A 17,697-nucleotide genomic window follows, 5' to 3' on the forward strand; every position below is an offset into this window, starting at 1 on the left:
CATAGAATCTATTTGTGAATGTCATTTGGGTACTACCTATGTAAAATCTTTCATCCCTTGGGTTCTGTTCTGGGAATATCGTAGCCTGGTATACCCCTGATGAGGTTAGATATTCATTTTTTATTGGGCATTCCTCAGGTTTTTAGCAGTTACATTTATTCAGTGTTAGCACTAATATTTACACTTTCTCAAAAATCATTTCCAAAAAAACTCGACAGTATCACAGCATATCCTTGTTAAGGCGGATGAGACCAGAAATTTTTATAAATTAGAAATATAATAACCTAGTTCAGAAGAATCTGAAAAAAAATCACAAAGTAAAAAATAGCAACATAATTGATTCGATAAATAAGGACAGTAGGAAAATCACTGATAGAGTAAATAAGCTTATAGGAAACGAAGCGTATATCATAAAATAATATTGTGTCGAAAAATAAAGAGTTCTAATGGGGAACTTATTAAATGTGCCAAAACTACGGGGACACTAAATAAATTTATTAATGTTTAAAAACGATTAAAATATTGGTAGGAAAAAAAAGAAAAGCGGGAAAAACATTCAAAGTTCCCCAAATGGATGTTTCTTTTTGCCGGCACAAAGATCCCCGATTGTGGTGCATCAACCTTCTTTGTGCCGGCAACGTAACGCCATTTCATATCTCCCGGAGACACTTCCGTATTTAAAAAACAAAATGGGTGACCGATTTACCAGAACGTTGTAACTTTAAAGTGAGCAAATATCGAAATAATGATTTTTTTTTTCAATTTTTTGTCATAATTAGTGTCCAATTAATAATAATCTAGTGAAAATATATCAAAAAACCTATCAGTATAGAAATTACACATGGGAGTGATGTGATGGTTGTACAACCCCGCCTCCCCCCCCAAAAAAATAAGGATTTGCCGATTTCATATTCCGCCCATTCAAACATGGCCGCCAGCGATTTAGATTCCAAAATACAGGTATTTTTGTCTCGAAAACTATTTGTCTGTGCTATAAATAATTATTTCTGCAAAATTTCAAGGCGATTTTCGTATTCAGCATGACCGAAAACCTTTAAAAGTCGTCATTTAAAAGAAAATTGTGGAGGTGGACCTAATCTGAAAATTTACCATGTATACATATAGCAAAGTGTTGGTTTTAGCATAGTATGGAACGACATTATTAGTCTTCACACGAAAGCGCAGTATCGTAGCATATCCTTGTTAAGGCGGATGAGACCAGAAATTTTTATAAATTAGACAAGCAGAAATATAATAACCTAGTTCAGAAGAATTTGAAAAAAATCACAAAGTAAAAAATAGCAACATAATTGACAGGCAGTTTATTTCATTATTACTTACATTCTTTATTGAAAAAATAAATGGGCCTTGAAAAATTTAACTTTTGAAAAAAAAATCTATTGAAAATCCTTTGCATAAGTAATTTTATATTGATGCTATTATAACAGACTTGAAAGAATTTTAGAAGAAACCTTTTAATAATATGCTAATGCATAAAATTATGTGGGAGTTAAAATTAAAAATGAGTGATAGTGGGAGAGGTGAGAGAGTTAAGGTGGTAACAAATCCTGAATTTATTACCCATGTAGTCAGTCTGTCACATTAAAAGATATGAAATTGTTAAAAATTTAATTGACATCAAATTCATTATCTCTGTTTTAGCCTTTCTTGCAAATTAATGTGTTGCTACATTAATTGATGAATTACGAATCAGTGATAGAGTAAATAAGCTTAGAGGAAACGAAGCGTATATCCTTCTAAACAAAACGATTTAATTTATTTTAATTTTAATTTCATTCATGTGTGTCGTTATAGTTATTGCCTGTTTTCAGTGCGTGTGTGTGAGTAAAATACAGCGAACAGTGTATATACACTCCTGAGTATAGGTATAAGCGTATGTTTGCTTCTAGTGTGTGTTAGTGTGTGCGGATTGAAAGACACCGGTCAGTACTCAATAGCACTAAGGAATGTTTTTAATTTACTGACCGCGAGACAAAAATACTAAATTCTCAAGTACCTTATGCCGTAAAAACCAAAAGATGGATAGATAAACTTAAAAAGGGAATATAATAAAAAAAGGGAAATAAAAAAGATGTTCAAAGACCTCACTTATCCTCTCCCCGCTCATAACCCCCATCCATGTTACATTCTAACTTTGTAAACGAAATAAGAAAAAGTTTTTGTTTGAAATATCAGTTATTGACGATAATTCTTGGCCTGAAGACGTAATCCCCCAACGCGGGTGATTACAGAAACATGTATGCACATATGTAGCCATCAATGTTTGTATAAATAAATTTAATATATATATATATATATATATATATATATATATATATATATATATACTAGCAGAAGACCTGACGTTGCCCGGGATTAAATAAAAAAGTCAACAAAATTAATATATTTGGTTTTTTACGTTATGTGACGTTTATAGTAACATTATTATAACTAGATTATATTTAGAAATCCGTTCATAATAATGGGAGGGGGCATTGTTATATTTTGTTCTTACGTTTTGCCTTTCAGTCATCGACTATTTTAAACTGTTTATGAAAACTTTCAAGTATGTTGTACACTAACGACAAACAAATACATATACGTACACATATACATATATATACATACACTTACCTACATATACATGCACATCTATATATATGCATTCATACATGCACACATGCATACATACACACACATGCAATATACACACATACATGCATACAAACATATATAAATGTATATATACACAGACAAACACATAGACACATATACATACATATACTCATAGATATAAATACATATAAACTCACATGTACATATCTAAATATACACACGTACATACACACATACATATATAAATATACATACACACATACATATATAAATATACATACACTTTATTGTTTTGGGCTCAAATCGAGTTATTAAGTTACAAGGAAATCATTTGAGAAAATCTCTCATTAAATATTTATAAATTTTAAAAGAATCAGAATTGGGAATCGTATCCGAATCAGAAATTTAGAATGAAGTCGTCCCATCACTAATATATATATATATATATATATATATATATATATATATATATATATATATATATATACAAGCAGAAGACCTGACGTTGTCCAGGATTAAATAAAAATTAATACTTTTGGTTTTTATATCATGTGAGGTTTTCTTAGAAATTTGCATTTTAATATAAACTCGATTTTCAAATGATTATAAATGCAGATATATTGATAATATTTCTTGGTTTATTATTTTCAGACAAACACAGACAAGGTACACTTTTGAGGCTGCAGAGATGTCTGACGAAAAAGCACCGAACACTTTTGGGGCCGCGAAGATGGCCAGTGAAAACCCAGCGAACACGTTTTGGAAATCATTTCCGCGTGACATTTGTCGAGCTGTCTGCTAATATATATATATATATATATATATATAAATATATATATATATATATATATACTTTTTGTATTTGAAGGTTTGTTTTTTGTCTCTTTTGTTTAGCAGGGGGTTCATGTTAGGAGACATATTAGATAGATAGATAGATAGATAGATGATTAATGCTAAACCTTAAATAGATAGGTAGATAGATAGAGAGATAGATAAATAGATAGACAGAAAGATAAATAGATAGAAAGAAAGAAAGATAGATAGATAGATGGACTATCTATCTATCTATCTTTCTTTCTATCTATCTATCTATCTATCTTGCTTTCTATCTATCCATCTACGTATCTTTCTTTCTTTCTATCTATCCGTCTATCTATCTTTCTATCTATCTATTCATCTATATATCTATTTATCTTTCTTTTTATCTATCTCTTTTATGTTTAGCATTAATCATCTATCTATCTATTTAATATGTCTCTTAACATGAACCCCCTGCTATCTATCTATCTATCTATCTATCTATCTATCTATCTAGCAAAGTAAATAATTTCTGTCATGGATGCATCTTGGTAACGTCAGACAAATTTTTAGCTATGGATGACCAAAACAACCTTTAGCCTGCAGAGGAGATTTTTTGATAATAAAAAAAATGGTTGTCGGCAAATCAACGTCCCCCACCTTTAAGGGGTTTCTTGGATTTCCATTCGCAAACTCTGTTAACGATATATATATATATATATATATATATATATATATATATATATATATATATATTTAAATAAATGTTTAGAGGTACAAAATTTATATGTAGTTTTAAAAATGATAGGTGGAAGTTTCTCGAGAGCTCTTTCGGCTATCATCTTGTCAGGAGAAAATCGATAGCAAACAAAATAATAGTGTGTCGAAAAATAAAGAGTTCTAATGGGGAACTTATTAAATGTGCCAAAAGTACGGGGGACACTAAATAAATTTATTAACGTTTAAAAACGATTAAAATATTGGCAGGAAAAAAAAAGAAAAGCGGGAAAAACATTCAAAGTTCCCCAAAGATTGATGTTTATTTTTGCCGGCACAAAGATCCCCGATTGTGGTGCATCAACCTTCTTTGTGCCGGCAACGTAACGCCATTTCATATCTCCCGGAGACACTTCCGTATTTAAAAAACAAAATGGGTGACCGATTTACCAGAACGTAACTTTAAAGTGAGCAAATATCAAAATAATGATTTTTTTTTTTCAATTTTTTGTCATAATCTGGTTAATTAGTGTCCAATTAATAATAATCTAGTGAAAATATATCAAAAAACCTATCAGTATAGAAATCACACATGGGAGTGATGTGATGGTTGTACAACCCCGCCCCCCCCAAAAAAATAAGGATTTGCCGATTTCATATTCCGCCCATTCAAACATGGCCACCAGCGATTTAGATTCCAAAATGCAGGTATTTTTGTCTCGAAAACTATTTGTCTGTGCTATAAATAATTATTTCTGCAAAATTTCAAGGCGATTTTCGTATTCAGCATGACCGAAAACCTTTAAAAGTCGTCATTTAAAAGAAAATTGTGGAGGTGGACCTAATCTGAAAATTTACCATGTATACATATAGCAAAGTGTTGGTTTTAGCATAGTCATATTAGTCCTCGCACGAAAGCGCAGGACACAAAATGTTTTAAATAGAATAACAATAATAACAAAGTCTTTCGCTAGCGAGGACTACTATTGAGCGTAGCCAGTTATACACTCCTTTTGAAATTTTCATCTCTATTTTTCTCATTATCTACTGAATATTTTTAATGAAACCTATATGAAATATGTTCCTTATTAAATTGTAAAGATTTTCTATTCTGAAAGAAGTTTTTAAGACAAAGAGGGAGTTGCAAAAAAGAGTTGTGGTATGAGGAGAATTACAAACTGAAACAGAAAGAATATTCAGACCTGTAATAATACAAAGAGGGGATTGCAAAAATGAGTTGTGGTGTGAGGAGAAATACAATCTGAAATAGAGAGGCGGAGAGTTTTTATTATAAATACATACAAAAGCACATTCATCTTTTTTTTAATCCAAATTAATAAATTAAATAAGATATAATCTTAAAAAGAAAAGCATTTCATCCAAGGCATGAAAATTGTTAAACAAAATGTTTTTATTATAGACTTTAAAAATAAAGGTACAAGATTCAATTTGAAATTTATTTATCTTCAAAGTGCACTTTTATACATTTTACAAAGTAAGGTATTAAATTTGCATACCTTACTTTGTAAAATTTATAAAAGTACACTTTGAAGATAAATAAATTTCAAATTGAATTTTGTTTAACAATTTTCATGCCTTGGATGAAATGCTTTTCTAACTTGTATATATATGTGTGGGTGTGTATGTGTGTGTGGTCACGAATAGGCTCCTATATGGTATTAAATTTTTATACTGATTATATAATAATTGAAAATAATTGCGTTTTTGAATATAAATTACATTTTTACATTTTAACATAAACTCCATTTTTAATTGCTTATGAGTTCAGATATATGTGTTACTTCTTGGTTTATTATTTTCAGACGCAGACAGGGAACACTTTCGAGGCCGCGAAGATGTCTGACGAAAAATCGCCGAACACTATTGAGGCCGCGAAGATGTCCGACAAAAAACAATCAACCGCGTTTCGCAAATCGTTTCCGTGTGACATTTGTGGAGGCGTGTTTTCTTACAAGTCAAACTTAAAAGCGCACATAAGGACACACACCGGAGAAAAACCATATCCGTGTGAGATTTGCGGATCCAAATTTTCACGGATCTCTCATCTAAAACGTCATCTTCAAGGGCACAGCGGGCAGAAGCCGTTCTCGTGCAGCGTATGCGACTCGGTATTCATCGAGAAATTCTCGCTAAAGATACACATGCGGAACCATACCGGGGAGAAGCCGTTTGTCTGCGGAATTTGTTCGTTCGCCTTCTCGAACACGTCTGCATATAACAAACACATGAAAATTCACACGGGTCATAAGCCGTTTAAATGTGACGTTTGCGATGCGGCCTTTTTTCAAAATGCGGGATTAAAATACCACATGCGAACACACACTGGAGAGAAACCATATCGTTGTGAATTTTGTGGTTCCGGTTTTAATAGCAGTTCTCATTTAAAGACTCATGTAAGAATTCATACGTGTGAAAAACCATATTCTTGTAATGTTTGTGGAATGGCCTATACACAATTGAATTCACTCAAGAACCACATGAAAAAACATTAGTCTCACTGAAATGAACCATGCGTATCAAGCCACCATAGAAAGCATTGGACAATAGAAATGGTGAGAGACCACCAGGAACGTCTACCCCAACAAACCTCAATCAAAATACTGCATGCAAACACACACTGGAGAGAAACCATATCGTTGACTCAGGTAAGAATTCATACACAGTAAAACAAATAAAAATAAAATTATTGACATCAATATGCCAGTAATAACGTACAGCTTTAGTATCATTGACTGGCCACAAAAAGACATCAACCGGCTAGATGTAAAGACACGGAAGCTACTAACGTTTCATAAAATAAGATATAGAAATCAATGTCTACCAAGGCTGTATTTGTCCAGGGAAGAAGGAGATCTGGGACTCTCAGAGATCAATCATCAACATAGAACAACTATAGTGAGTACCGGTCAGTATCTGAGAAGCTCCCAGAACCACACTCTCTCAATAGTATACGAACATGAAGAGACAAGAGCCAGCAGAACAACATCAGTCACCCAGCTGGTCAAGCATTTGGGTCAGGGCTGTCTCTCAGATGAGGATGAAGCACTAAACAAGACTGCCACAGAAATAGCAAGAAAGAGCCGGCAGAAATATATCGAGACCTCCCAGAGGATGAACCTTAAAGAATGGAAGCGACATCAGCTTGACAGTATCTGTTTCGTAGCGCAAAATCAATCACTCAGAAGAAATAGCAACGATCAATCCGTCAAAAGGAATTGAAGTGCGATTTATCATGTATTCTCTATATTGCTTTGTAATTACAGTTAGCTTCTTATATAAGGATTGATATATGTATATATTAAGAAAACATGTGAAAAACCATATTCTTGTAATGTTTGTGGAATGGCCTATACACAACTGAATTCACTCAAGAACCACATGAAAAACTCACTGAAATGAAATAGTAAGCATGGGACAGTACGTAAAACTCAGATATAACAATAGAAACGGTGAAAGAACACCGGGAACATCTACCCCAATAAAACCTCAATGAAAATACTGCATTGTGAAATGTGTGGTTCCGGTTTTAATAGCAGTTCCCATTTAAAGACTCGTAAGAATCCATTCACAAATAAAAATAAAATTACTGATATCAATCAGCTTGTTATGCCAGTAATAACATACAGCTTTACTACATACTACTTGGCCTTCGGGACAAGATCAAAGTGTAGTATCTGTTCCGGCAGATACTGCACTTAAGATAATTTGTACCAGTCAATGGAGGGGAAACCCTCTATACTGAGACAATTATTATTTTTGGTAACCAGAGTGCCCCCTTTTTGCCTACTTTTAGGGGAGCTGGTTTTTACCTCACATTAAAAACGGCCTTGTGCCTAATTTGCTCAGTGGGGGAGCAAATAAATACCATCTGTTCCGGCAGATACTGCAAGCAAAGACCACATGTGGAGGCAACTCCACATATAAGACCTTGGTCAATGTAGGGGCGGCCCTTCATGCCAATTGTCACTATCCAGCTCCCCTACTCCCCGGGAGTTGGTCCCCATTTCCTCTTCACTCCTCACTTTAAAAATCGGCCTTGTGCCTAATTTGCTCAGTGGGGGAGCAAATAAATACCATCTGTTCCGGCAGATGCTGCACTTAAGATAATTTGTACCAGTCAATGGAGGGGAAACCCTCTATACTGGGACAATTATTATTTTTGGTAACCAGAGTGCCCCCTTTTTGCCTACTTTTAGGGGAGCTGGTTTTTACCTCACATTAAAAACGGCCTTGTGCCTAATTTGCTCAGTGGGGGAGCAAATAAATACCATCTGTTCCGGCAGATGCTGCAAGCTATGACTAGCTAGGACTAGCTATGACTAGCAAAGACCAGATGTGGGGGCAACTCCACATGTCTGACCTTTAACCAGCTCCCATTTCCCACCTCTCAGGAGCTGGTCCCCTTTTCCCCTTCCCCCTCCCTTCACTCCTCACATTAAAAATCGGCCTTGTGCCTAATTTGCTCGGTGGGGGAGCAAATAAATACCATCTGTTCCGGCAGATACTGCAAGCTATGACTAGCAAAGACCAGATGTGGGGGGAACCCCACATGCCTGACCATTAACCAGCTCCCATTTCCCACCTCTCGGGAGCTGGTCCCCTTTTTCCCTTCCCCCTCCCTTCACTCCTCACATTAAAAATCGGCCTTGTGCCTAATTTGCTCGGTGGGGGAGCAAATAAATACCATGTGTTCCGGCAGATACTGCAGGCAAAGACCATATCTGTGGGCAACCTCACATATAAGACCTTGGTCAATGTAGGGGCAACCCTTCATACCAATTGTCACTATCCAACTCCCCTACTCCCCGGGGAGTTGGTCCCCATTTCCCCTTCACTCCTCACATTAAAAATCGGCCTTGTGCCTAATTTGCTCGGTGGGGGAGCAAATAAATACCATCTGTTCCGGCAGATACTGCAAGCTATGACTAGCTAGGACTAGCTATGACTAGCAAAGACCAGATGTGGGGGCAACCCCACATGCCTGACCATTAACCAGCTCCCATTTGAAAAACATTGATCCAAATAATATCACTTGATGAAGGCCAGAGGAATAGTTGTCCGAAACGTGAAACAACAACTAATAAATAAAATTAATAAATAGTACTCATCTCAATAATGAATTCCAATTAAATAATATATACACTATTTCTCCTAGACCGCTTTCTCGCAACTTGCCCTGAACTGTGTTCGGCTTCTGTTCTGTCTCCACTTGGATCTTCCGACCACTCAGTTGTGTCGGTTAAGATAAAAATGAAATGTAATAAGTCCCCAGATGTACCTCTCCATCGTACAGTATATCGATACTCTATGGCTGACTGGGATAGCTTCCGCACATTTATATCAGATCTACCTCTGCATTCCATGTTTAAAAAGGATGTGTCCTCTAGAGTATCAGATGGTTAATTGTAGGTATAGACTGTTTCATACCATCTAAAAAATTCCAGCAAAAACCTAACAGCCAGCCATGGTTCTCTCCAGAATGTGCTGCTGCCATTGCGCGTAGAAATCACTTTTTCCATTGCTTCCAACGTGATAGATGTTCTGAGACTAAAGCCACTTTCAGGACTGCCAGCAACAACTGTAAAAAAGTAATAAAGAATGCAAGAGAGTTGTATGCTCAATCCGTCAAGTCTGAGTTCCACCGGTTTTTGGCAAATACCAAACAGAATCCTGAACAGAGTTATTTTTCCCGCTAGAACACACGACCATGGAACTGCTTCCTAGATGACTATAACATGGCTGTTTTCAAGTCTAATGTAAATAAGTTCTTGTTGAGCCGTCCTCTTGAATAATGAACCACTACTCTAATTCCACCATTTCTGATCATGTTTTCTCATTATCTACCTGACACTTATTAACCTTGAGTGGCCTTTGGGTCTGGATAAGCCGTGAGCCCTGAATAAACAAAACAAAACAAAAAAACAAACAAAATAACACTGCAGGGAGATTTGATACAAGGTTAAGAGGTAAGGGTTGAGAAGCCAGCAAACTTTAGCAGGGAGTGTCAAACTGCATAGTACCGTATCTCAGTCAGAGAAAAGCAAGGTTAGCAACTTAAAATGAGGCCCATCAGATAGTTGATGACACGATGGTATAAATATACAAGCTTCCACGTCGGCATTACCTGTTAAGCGATTAGTAATAAATCAATCATTTCTCAAAGCGTAAGCAGGTAAGGCCCGGGAGTGTCAAACTGCATAGTACCGTATCTCAGTCAGAGAAAAGCAAGGTTAACAACTTAAAATGAGGCCCATCAGATAGTTGATGACACGATGGTATAAATATACAAGCTTCCACGTCGGCATTACCTGTTAAGCGATTAGTAATAAATCAATCATTTCTCAAAGCGTAAGCCCGGGAGTGTCAAACTGCATAGTACCGTATCTCAGTCAGAGAAAAGCAAGGTTAGCAACTTAAAATGAGGCCCATCAGATAGTTGATGACACGATGGTATAAATATACAAGCTTCCACGTCGGCATTACCTGTTAAGCGATTAGTAATAAATCAATCATTTCTCAAAGCGCAAGCAGGTAAGGCCTGGGAGGGTCAAACTGCATAGTACCGTATCTCAGTCAGAGAAAAGTAAGGTTAGCAACTTAAAATGAGGCCCATCAGATAGTTGATGACACGATGGTATAAATATACAAGCTTCCACGTCGGCATTACCTGTTAAGCGATTAGTAATAAATCAATCATTTCTCAAAGCGCAAGCAGGTAAGGCCTGGGAGTGTCAAACTGCATAGTACCGTATCTCAGTCAGAGAAAAGCAAGGTTAACAACTTAAAATGAGGCCCATCAGATAGTTGATGACACGATGGTATAAATATACAAGCTTCCACGTCGGCATTACCTGTTAAGCGATTAGTAATAAATCAATCATTTCTCAAAGCGTAAGCCCGGGAGTGTCAAACTGCATAGTACCGTATCTCAGTCAGAGAAAAGCAAGGTTAGCAACTTAAAATGAGGCCCATCAGATAGTTGATGACACGATGGTATAAATATACAAGCTTCCACGTCGGCATTACCTGTTAAGCGATTAGTAATAAATCAATCATTTCTCAAAGCGTAAGCAGGTAAGGCCTGGGAGTGTCAAACTGCATAGTACCGTATCTCAGTCAGAGAAAAGCAAGGTTAACAACTTAAAATGAGGCCCATCAGATAGTTGATGACACGATGGTATAAATATACAAGCTTCCACGTCGGCATTACCTGTTAAGCGATTAGTAATAAATCAATCATTTCTCAAAGCGTAAGCAGGTAAGGCCCGGGAGTGTCAAACTGCATAGTACCGTATCTCAGTCAGAGAAAAGCAAGGTTAGCAACTTAAAATGAGGCCCATCAGATAGTTGATGACACGATGGTATAAATATACAAGCTTCCACGTCGGCATTACCTGTTAAGTGATTAGTAATAAATCAATCATTTCTCAAAGCGTAAGCAGGTAAGGCCTGGGAGTGTCAAACTGCATAGTACCGTATCTCAGTCAGAGAAAAGCAAGGTTAGCAACTTAAAATGAGGCCCATCAGATAGTTGATGACACGATGGTATAAATATACAAGCTTCCACGTCGGCATTACCTGTTAAGCGATTAGTAATAAATCAATCATTTCTCAAAGCGCAAGCAGGTAAGGCCTGGGAGGGTCAAACTTTTTTAAATTTTTTTTATTACATTTTCACCCCAAACAAGGCAAATTGCCACTTTGGTGTAGGGGGCTACTCTCAGGGGCAACAACTACTGGGGTACTATGTAGGGATTTGGGCAGCAAGGTGTCGGTTCACGTTACACTTGAACTTCTGCATGTCAGTACTGTTGGGGAAGCAGGGACCTGGAATGGAATTCCAGAGTCTTGCGGTTCTGGGGAAGAAACTATTGGAGTAAAAAGATCTTTTACATCTAGGGACCTCTACAGTGTGGGGGTGGGATCTAGTAGCCTGTCGGGTTTGTCGAGGGTGCTCGCGTCGTGGGGGCACAAGTGATTGCAGTTCGTCAGAGCACTCACCACTAAAATACTTGTAGAAAAGGTAGAGGGATGCAACATTTCGTCGATGGGACAGAGGCTGAAGCTTAGATGCCAGTTCAGGGCCTATCAGGTTTGCGACTCTCTTTTGAACCTTGTCAAGGAGCGAGAGACTAGTAGCCGATGCACCAGCCCAGATGTGGCAGCAATACTCCATACATGGGCGAATGGTGGCCTTATAGAGGTACAGGATACTTTCGGGTGTTAGTAGTTTTCTAGCACGGTAGAGAGAGCCCACCTTTCTTGCAGCGGCCCTGGCAATGCCTTCAATGTAATTGTTCCAACTCATGTTTTCTGTGAACGTTAGGCCAAGGAGTTTGAAAGATGGACTCTCAGATAAAGAGTCGTTGGCCATTGCTATGGGTGGTAGAGAGGGTTTCTTGTAATTATTGAATGAAACTAGTTTAGTCTTGGCAGCATTGAACGCGACCAACCACTTTTGTCCCCATTCCACTACAGATTGGACTGCATAGTACCGTATGTCAGTCAGAGAAAAGCAAGGTTAGCAACTTAAAATGAGGCCCATTGTGCCATTGTGAAACTCTGTACGTGACTTTGGAGTAGAATTGAGCTTGCGCGGCATTCAATCCACTTTAAGCGGGGTACAAAGGGGTTTAATGGCACATTAAATAAGACGAATGGTTCATATAAGCCTCTTGGGTTTTTAGTCAAACGTAGTATTCTTTCAGATAGGTAACCTTCACATAGCCCGGAAACATTATTTGCACCGTTAACTCTAAACTGATGACAGAAAACCTTCGCACATATAGATGACCATCAGAGAGAGAGAGAGAGAGGAAGAGAGAGAGAGACGAGAGAGCGTTTCTTTTTCTCAGATTTTTCTGCCAAAACATACACATATTGCTACATACAAATACCGTGAATATCAATTTTCAGAACAATATATCAACATTCATTTTTAGATAGTTCACAACCACAGTTTGAATGGTACAACACGAGTGTGTTTCAGTGGACATTTGTTTGTCTTGTAGACGGATGAATGACAACTATTTTTTTTATGTAAATCGCTCTAGACAACACATGAAGCCATTTGATGTAAACATTTGATGTAAGGAGCTAAAAAATACCCTATAAGGTAAAAACTCTCATAAATGGACCTGAGGTAATCTCGTCAGCATCAGACAAAGCCAAACTCTTTGCCAAGAACTTTGCAGCTAATTCTAACCTTTGCGACCAAAGCTGCGTAAATCCAAATAAGCGTAAAATCCAGAAAAATCTGATGTGAATTTATAAGACCAAAAAAGTTTCACCTATGTATTGTTTTGAAAAAGTGAATTGTGGTTCAATTCTCTGTGATGGTGCACAATCATTTTATTTTTTTTTTTTTTTAACTGTTTATATCATTACTATATATTGGGTCTAATATAATAATACGTATAAAATCGGGCGGCCTTCTAGTATATATATATATGGCTCATTCCATGTCAAATCGACAAATTTTGGGGGGCCAGAAACCATGTCCGACACGGATTTTTTTCAAATTTGCTACACTTATAGATCTCCATAATAGGAATTGAATGGCACCTGTTACACATCTCAAGGTCAAGGGATTTCTGAGATATGACCTTGACCTTTTTAAAAAATGTGAATTTTTATGGAAAAGTGACCAACTTTAAAAGACGATATCTCTGTTATTTATGGGCCTACAAAGTTCATTCATATATCATTCTAAAGTACTTGGATAGATCTACCATTTTATTTGCGGATATTTTTTTCAAGGTCAAATTTTTAAAAGTTGGCCTTGACCTTGACCTTTAACCTTAATTATCTCCAAAAACGTTATTTGAATTTTTTTCAAATTTTGATAAAAGACTTGTCTATCTTATGACAGTATATATTTCAAATTTCATGATGGGTTTTGAACTGGAACCATTCCTACAAGCGTTTTATGGAGATCTATAAGTGTAGCAAATTTGAAAAAAATCTGTGTCAGACATGGTTTTACCCCTGTCGATTTGACATGGAATGAGCCATATATAATTTTATTAATTAAAATAGCTGTGTGTGTGTGTTAGGTGTGTGTTTATATATAATTACGCTTCAGCATTTCATGTATATACACATAAATTATTAGGTAATGTATATTGTGTACATGTGTTTCTGTATTTACTAAATAGTGCTCAATACATGAATAGAGTTCAGTAGTATGAAAATATGTGTGCAAGTAAGCTACACAGAAAGTTTCATTCCGACAGGAAATCATCAGGATAAATGCCAAATACCGATTAAGAGATTCGGAGTTCCTAATCATGTCGCGGTTACCACCTGAATTAAAATGAGAGTTAGTTAGTAACGCGAATGTAATAGAAGTGCTAAGAACTATATAACACGATTACTAACATAAATACTTACACAAATTGACCCTGGAAGAATAGTTTCGGTGGCCAACTCAAAACCTGGAAATATGATGTTGAGCTGATTCTAGACCTTCACCTTTTAGCGACGAATAGGAACTCTGAATCTCCTGACTGCATTCACTGCAATTACTGCCTTTCGGGACCATGAGGCAGTTGATAGAGATGTTGAATCTCTACGGTTCCAGGTGAGAATTGTCTGACGATAGCGGTTTCAATCCTACCCAAAACCAGCCAGAGGTTTACTTGGCCAAAACGTGGTGAGACGACAACAACTATGGATGGCACTAATTGCTGAAAAGACAGGAGATTCAGAGTTCATATCCTGTCGCAGTTACCACCTGACGAAGGCCAGAGGAATAGTTGGCCGAAACGTCGCGAAGCAACAACTAAGAAAGGTGAGGATAATAGTCCGCAATAAATAAATTAATAGAAATAATACTCATCTCAATAATATTTTGTTATCATATATTTTTAAAATGCGGGATTCAGCTTGACGCCAGATGCACTTTAACTCTTAGCCTAATAGGATAGGATAGGAACTCTGAATCTCTTGACTGCAATTACTGCCTTTGGGGACCATGAGGCAGTTGATAGAGATGTTGAATCTCTACGGTTCCAGGTGAGAATTGTCTGACGATAGCGGTTTCAATCCTACCTAAAACCAGCCAGAGGTTTACTTGGCCAAAACGTGGTGAGACGACAACAACTATGGATGGCACTAATTGCTGAAAAGACAGGAGATTCAGAGTTCATATCCTGTCGCAGTTACCACCTGACGAAGGCCAGAGGAATAGTTGGCCGAAACGTCGCGAAGCAACAACTAAGAAAATGAGGATAATAGTCCGCAATAAATAAATTAATAGAAATAATACTCATCTCAATAATATTTTGTTATCATATATTTTTAAAATGCGGGATTCAGCTTGACGCCAGATGCACTTTAACTCTTAGCCTAATAGGATAGGATAGGAACTCTGAATCTCTTGACTGCAATTACTGCCTTTGGGGACCATGAGGCAGTTGATAGAGATGTTGAATCTCTACGGTTCCAGGTGAGAATTGTCTGACGATAGCGGTTTCAATCCTACCTAAAACCAGCCAGAGGTTTACTTGGCCAAAACGTGGTGAGACGACAACAACTATGGATGGCACTAATTGCTGAAAAGACAGGAGATTCAGAGTTCATATCCTGTCGCAGTTACCACCTGACGAAGGCCAGAGGAATAGTTGGCCGAAACGTCGCGAAGCAACAACTAAGAAAATGAGGATAATAGTCCGCAATAAATAAATTAATAGAAATAATACTCATCTCAATAATATTTTGTTATCATATATTTTTAAAATGCGGGATTCAGCTTGACGCCAGATGCACTTTAACTCTTAGCCTAATAGGATAGGATAGGAACTCTGAATCTCTTGACTGCAATTACTGCCTTTGGGGACCATGAGGCAGTTGATAGAGATGTTGAATCTCTACGGTTCCAGGTGAGAATTGTCTGACGATAGCGGTTTCAATCCTACCTAAAACCAGCCAGAGGTTTACTTGGCCAAAACGTGGTGAGACGACAACAACTATGGATGGCACTAATTGCTGAAAAGACAGGAGATTCAGAGTTCATATCCTGTCGCAGTTACCACCTGACGAAGGCCAGAGGAATAGTTGGCCGAAACGTCGCGAAGCAACAACTAAGAAAATGAGGATAATAGTCCGCAATAAATAAATTAATAGAAATAATACTCATCTCAATAATATTTTGTTATCATATATTTTTAAAATGCGGGATTCAGCTTGACGCCAGATGCACTTTAACTCTTAGCCTAATAGGATAGGATAGGAACTCTGAATCTCTTGACTGCAATTACTGCCTTTGGGGACCATGAGGCAGTTGATAGAGATGTTGAATCTCTACGGTTCCAGGTGAGAATTGTCTGACGATAGCGGTTTCAATCCTACCTAAAACCAGCCAGAGGTTTACTTGGCCAAAACGTGGTGAGACGACAACAACTATGGATGGCACTAATTGCTGAAAAGACAGGAGATTCAGAGTTCATATCCTGTCGCAGTTACCACCTGACGAAGGCCAGAGGAATAGTTGGCCGAAACGTCGCGAAGCAACAACTAAGAAAATGAGGATAATAGTCCGCAATAAATAAATTAATAGAAATAATACTCATCTCAATAATATTTTGTTATCATATATTTTTAAAATGCGGGATTCAGCTTGACGCCAGATGCACTTTAACTCTTAGCCTAATAGGATAGGATAGGAACTCTGAATCTCTTGACTGCAATTACTGCCTTTGGGGACCATGAGGCAGTTGATAGAGATGTTGAATCTCTACGGTTCCAGGTGAGAATTGTCTGACGATAGCGGTTTCAATCCTACCCGTTTATAGCCAAATCACCTCTTGGCCATGCTGAAGCGGGGGGGGGGGGGGGCACTAAGAAATATAACTTACAAATAGATTAAAAAATGGCTGACGACAACAACTACACATGTGCATACATGTTTCAGTGAATTGGGACTCTACTGAAACATATGCACACATATGTAACTAATAACGTTTTTATAAAAACACAGATATATACTAGCAGGGCGACCCGACATTGCTCGGGATTGAATGATGATCAACGAATATTAATTGGAATTCATTTTTTAGATGAGCATTATATATGGTAAGACAACTTATTTAGAAAGCCATTCTTAACATGGGGAGGATGTTTTGTAATTATTCTATACTTTCACCTAACAATTTAATAAATTCGTTCTTATGCAGTATACGAACTGTGCTGAAATAATAACATTTTTTAGAAAGCCATTCTTAACATGGGGAATGAGTGTCAGCTATGCTGTACTTTCATCTAACAATTTAATAATAAAAAAAATATATCATAAAACTTGAATTCAACTTACAAGGAAAAAAAAAACTAAAAAAAAAAACACGGTTCTTAAAGTACCTCAGAGGTTTACTTGGCCAAAATCGTGGTGAGACAACAACAACTACGGATGGCAGTGATTGCTGAGAATTTAGTTAGGAGATTCGAGGTTCATATCCGTCGCGGTTACCACCTGATGAAGGCCAGAGGAATAGTTGGCCGAAACGTCGCGAAGCAACAACTAAGAAAGGTGAGGATAATAGTCCGCAA

At 37.1% G+C, this 17,697-nt stretch overlaps 1 protein-coding gene across 1 annotated transcript in view; it reads left to right on the forward strand.

The window, feature by feature from the left end:
* LOC145270501 (uncharacterized) overlaps positions 1-3,478 on the forward strand; it is a 172,660-nt gene extending 169,182 nt beyond the window's left edge. Inside the window, exon 2 of the transcript XR_013865401.1 lies at positions 3,268-3,478. The gene's annotated coding sequence lies outside the window, so the exon portion shown is untranslated. The remainder of the gene's footprint in view (positions 1-3,267) is intronic.
* Positions 3,479-17,697: the final 14,219 nt, after the last annotated feature.

This window comes from Euprymna scolopes, chromosome 46 (genome assembly GCF_053919585.1).
Source record: "Euprymna scolopes isolate OS-2025 chromosome 46, ASM5391958v1, whole genome shotgun sequence".
NCBI classification, from domain to species: domain Eukaryota; kingdom Metazoa; phylum Mollusca; class Cephalopoda; order Sepiida; family Sepiolidae; genus Euprymna; species Euprymna scolopes.